Below are 5,137 nucleotides of genomic sequence, written 5' to 3'. Positions count from 1 at the left end.
CACATATATATAAGGGGGGGGATCTTTTGAGAACCATGGTGAGTTTTAAGAACTTAAGAACTCCATTCTAGGTCACACATTTAATTAAATTGATCGGAATATTTGGTTGAGATTAAATCTGGCAAAAAAGTCAAAGTATGAGAGAGAATAAAGATGTAAGTGGTTACACTAAATTTTACGTCTGTTACACATGTGTAAAAAGTCAACTCGATGCGTACAAAATTCTGTAATTTTTTTGCATTTACATGTGTGTAACCTACATATATTACGCATGTGTAAAAATAATTCAAAAAAAAAAATCGTTACACTGAGTTCTTTCGAGTTCTTAAAACTCAAAGGGTTCTCATTTGAAAATTCCTATATATATATATATGGAGAGAGAGAGAGAGGATCGAGAGAAAACTCATCTTTAGAGAGAAAACTTAAAAGCTCCTAAAGAATTATTTTTAATTAAAAATAAAAAAATATTTTCAAATTTCTGTTTTTGCGATTATTCTTATATTTTCTTACCCTTTGCTCGAAAAAAATAAAAATAAATAAAAAAAACCACTGTAATGCATATACGTATTACTATGCGATACCATTGTATTACACATGTGTATTACTATGTATTTTTGAGTTTAATAGTGTTTAATTGCATATCTTCAATACCGTTATAAGTCTCGTTAACTTTTCATTTATTAATTAATTTTATCTTTAACAATTAGGCAATTTTTGTTGACGTATATCAGGGAGTGCAATCGTTGTCATCTTAACTTTATTATCATCTCATCACTCATTCCACCCATAAGGTAAGTAATTCATATCCCCCTTTTTACCGTTTTACATTTTAGGGGCGTTATGTGTTCACAAGTTAAATAAGTTAGCATTTTCACTACGATTCCATTATTTGCGTAATATGAAATTGATCGATTAGTTGATGCATGTGAGTTGTGACTATGTGTTTATTTTGAGTTATGGTTGTTGGCATCCTCATCCCCATCCTCATCCCCATCCTCATCTTCATCCTCATTAGTATGATCATAGCCGTCAGAGTAGCTCGTTATCTATGTTATTCGAGTGAAAAGACAACTTCTATATTATTGTTATGCTAGTTGTAGTAGTTCATATTTATCTCATGGAATTGTCGTTTTCATAATACATATATATATATATATTCAAAAATCGTGATTACTTGCTCAACTTTATGTTGACAAACTATATATTTTCACGTATGACACAGGTTGCTTTTAGGGATGAAGAAAGAAGTTAAAGAATAGTTTGGACCTTAGAATGCATGATGAATGATGATGAACTTTTATTTTTAATTATTTAAATTCTAATGTTTATTTCTTTTGAGACAATGTTCTGCTTTGTGTACTTGATATATGAAATGAATAATTTAGATATTGACACGTGTTTTTACTTTAGTGTCTTTTGAGTTATGACACAATTATTTCGCGACCCGGCATGTTCTGCCGTAGGTTGAGTGTGTGACATTCATAAGAGAAAGCTAGACGAAGGTTGATGATTCATTCCTCTTCATTTCGTCGGATGAAGTTGTATGGTTATGGCTAGAGATCGGTTCCACCTTTCTCTCTCCCTCTCTCTTGATTGATGATGGTTTGCGAAGATGAAGAAGGTGGTGACGATGATTATGGGAGGAGGTGGCAATGGTGGGATTTGGCCGGTGGTGTCTGATGGTGGGATTTTGATGAAGAAAGGGTTGGGGTTGAGGTTGGAGGTGGGGGTGGGGACATGATTAATTGATAATAATAATAATAATAATAATAATAATAATAATAATAATATATTATTCCGTTAGAAAAACAATCATATTTATATCATTAAGAAATATGTCAATAAATAAAAAGGTGAAATGTCCATAATTTTCCTGAATTAATGATGAAAACTAACGAAGTTAGCTATTAGGACGTAATTGACAAAAATTGGTAAACATCGATGGTCCAGTTGCAAAAAACAAAGTTTTTGAATGAAATTTGCATATTTGATCAAACTTCAGGATACTTATGACACTTTACTCATTTATTTGGTATGTTTATTTAGTATGATAAAAATTTAAAAATGTTATGAGTTATTTAGTTTCATAGAACATGTTATCTTATGTTCCTAGTTAAGGTTTTAATATAAATAAATAAATTCTATAGTATATATTATTGACGTGTCAAGACTCAAGAGTTATAATAAACATAAAGAGTGCCGATATTGATCAAGATCAAATTTCATGTACATGTTCTTGTATCCTCATTGTCCATGCTTGTCACTTTAAGGCGGTGTTTGTTTCTTAGAAAAGATCTGCGTAGACTCTTTTTCTGCGTCGCGCAAACCACATGCATACATTGTTATCTGCGGACTATTTGTTTTAGTACATTCCACTAAAACACGAGTGCGCGAACTCTTCTTGACGCAAACTTGGCTTAACCACTTACAAGATCTTCTAAGGTCTGCAGAAGGTTAAACACCGCCACCTACCAACACCCACTGTCCACCACCACCCACTGTCCGCCACCACCACCACCACTGTCTCCCATTACCACCACCACTACAACCCACCACCATCCACCATTTACCATCACCGTCCACCACCACCACCGTTCATACACCACCACTAGTTTATCTTAGTAGTTTACAGACGTTAAAAAACAAACAGTCTTCCTCTAACATACTGTAGAGATTTAGTTCACCTCTTCTTCTACAGATATCTGCAGATATAATCTGCAGACTGTAAACATTTATCTCTAAAAAAACAAACGGCACATAAGACAATGCAAATTTCAAGATTTTCCAACAAATAACTGACTTAAGGGTGACAATCATATTCTAAGTAGACCAGGAGATTAGTCAAGCCTTCGTATCCATATCATTGAGTTTGACTTTAATCAGCCAAACAAGAGAGTACAAACCACTCGAACACACAGTCAGCTGCTTCACTTTTTGTCAAAAAGGAGCCATTTTTATTGTACAAATACTCTCATATCTCATATCATCTAAACTAATTTATTTTATTACATAATTTTGCAAGAAAACATTCATGCAAGCTGCAACAATCCCTTTAATCATATAATTATTAATGTTCCAAACCATACAACTTTTCAAGTGATTCATTTCTTGTTTTTGTTTTTGCCTTCATCATAATCAAGAAGATCCTCCAACAACTTATCATCCAAGCATTCAAATTCAAACACTTCCCGGTTCGTTCCCACCGAAGACGAGGCACCCGTGGCCGCAGTCGCAGCCGCATTATACGCAGCAGCAGAAAAGGTAGGCGGGTATTCCGCAGGAAAATTCAAAACCGCCATGTGACCTCTCATCTCAAAGGCGGCATGGTCATAAGCCCGGGCCGCCTCCTCTGCGGTGGCAAACGTCCCGAGCCAAACCCGAGCCCCTTGCTTGTTCGGGTCACGTATCTCGGCGGCGTACTTCCCCCACGGGCGGCGTCTAACACCCCCTATACTTAACCTCATCTCCGCCACCATCTCCGTCTTTGGGAGGGTGCGAGGAAGAGCCCCCGCGGCCAGTGCCACCACCGCGATCCATGGGTGTCGGTTTTCTTGATTTGCAGGTGATTAGAGAAGCTGCAGTGGCTTTTATAGTTGGCCGAGAAGGGAACATGGATTTGAAAAGGTTAAAGAAAAGGGTACCTGAAAATGGAATTTGTGGTCCAAAATGGTGTCGAATCTAGTAGGGTGTCGGAAGATTGAGAAGAAGAAGAAGAAGAAGAAGAAGAAAAGTCGTTGGATTTGGTTAAATTACGAGGTTGTTATTCGATTTAGACACTATTGTCTTTGAGCATCTAGTTATTATCATATATATATAGGAGGTATATGCAGCCTACGTGAGTGACTGGATTCATTGATTATTCCCACCAATAAGAACACACAATTTAAGGATTTACACTTTTAAAATCCATGTCTTTTTTTTTTCTTTTAAAGCAACGTTTGTGACTACTCGTAATATCTAATTGAGCTTTTTTAAGATAAACTAGGTTATTGACCCGTGTATTTCACGGGCAGAAATATAAAAACCATGCAAGTAAACGGATATATAATTTCAAACAACATTTTTTTAATATATATTTTGTGCTGACAGCAATATAATTTATATTGTAAATCATATTGAAACGAAAAGATAATATTGAAAGATATGAACTTATAAAAATGACATTACATAGTAGAATGTTTACAAACAAAATTTAAACTTAAAACATAAACTTCAAAAGCTACAAATTTTTACTTATAAACAATATTTTTTTGCTTTGTTCGCAACTTTCTATTACTTATCTAAAATAAGTATTCATTTTTTATTCACTTCTACTCTTCACTCTTGATAAATCTATATAAAGTTGACCATGTGTAAAACGAGTCTTTTAAGTATGCCAACTCTTGCTAGAGACTGGCCTAGACTTTTATTGATGATCATTGTAAACCAAACTACAACAGGAAATTATCTTCTCTTGAACTTAAACAGAAGTTTTTTTTATCTGAATGTGTCAATTGTATATATATATATGCTTATATATTTGAACAATTTGTAAATTTTGTATTTATGTCAAATTATTTTAAATAAATGTTATGTTTGTTCTTAACTCACATATAAAAATGCATTTTAATAATCACAAAACTAATAATTCATTTTAGTGAATATAACACCATCTGAGAAAAAAAAACCTATATAAAAGGGCTCCTTAAAAAACTATATAAAGAGCTCATTCCTATTGGTTGATTTTACTATATTTCAAAAATAATAAGCCTTCATGAAATTTGTTACCAATTAAATAATTCAAAATTAAAATCATAATGAACCACAAAGAATTTCTTTAATAACATTTATTATATAAATTAAATGATTATTATGATTTTAATTTTGAATTATTTTATTAGTAACAAATTCTATGATAGCTTATTATTTTTGGAGTATAGTAAAATCAACCAATAAAATGAGTCAAAATGAATTTCCTTAACAGTATGTAGATATTAAAATTGAAACTGATTTTAATGCTCCAGACTAGACTAACTAAGAAACATCATCAAGTAAGAAATCCGTCACTATGGTAACCCAACCCCTTCTTAAGTCAGGTTTCAAATAAAGACCTTAAAAATCTCAACTTTAACTATCATCTTCAATTAGGGGCGGGACA

The 5,137-nt window shown here is 33.2% G+C and overlaps 1 pseudogene; it reads right to left on the bottom strand.

The window, feature by feature from the left end:
* Positions 1-3,101: 3,101 nt before the first annotated feature.
* Positions 3,102-3,683, bottom strand: LOC143607611 (ethylene-responsive transcription factor ERF096-like; annotated as a pseudogene).
* Between the last annotated feature and the right edge of the window lie 1,454 nt (positions 3,684-5,137).

The sequence above is a fragment of the Bidens hawaiensis genome, unplaced genomic scaffold (genome assembly GCF_021521415.1).
Source record: "Bidens hawaiensis isolate Kalapana, Puna unplaced genomic scaffold, B.hawaiensis_p1.1 tig00084076_1, whole genome shotgun sequence".
In the NCBI taxonomy this organism is placed as follows: Eukaryota; Viridiplantae; Streptophyta; class Magnoliopsida; order Asterales; family Asteraceae; genus Bidens; species Bidens hawaiensis.
The sequence above is the reverse complement of the archived record's forward strand: the minus strand, read 5'-3'. Positions and strand labels throughout refer to the sequence as shown.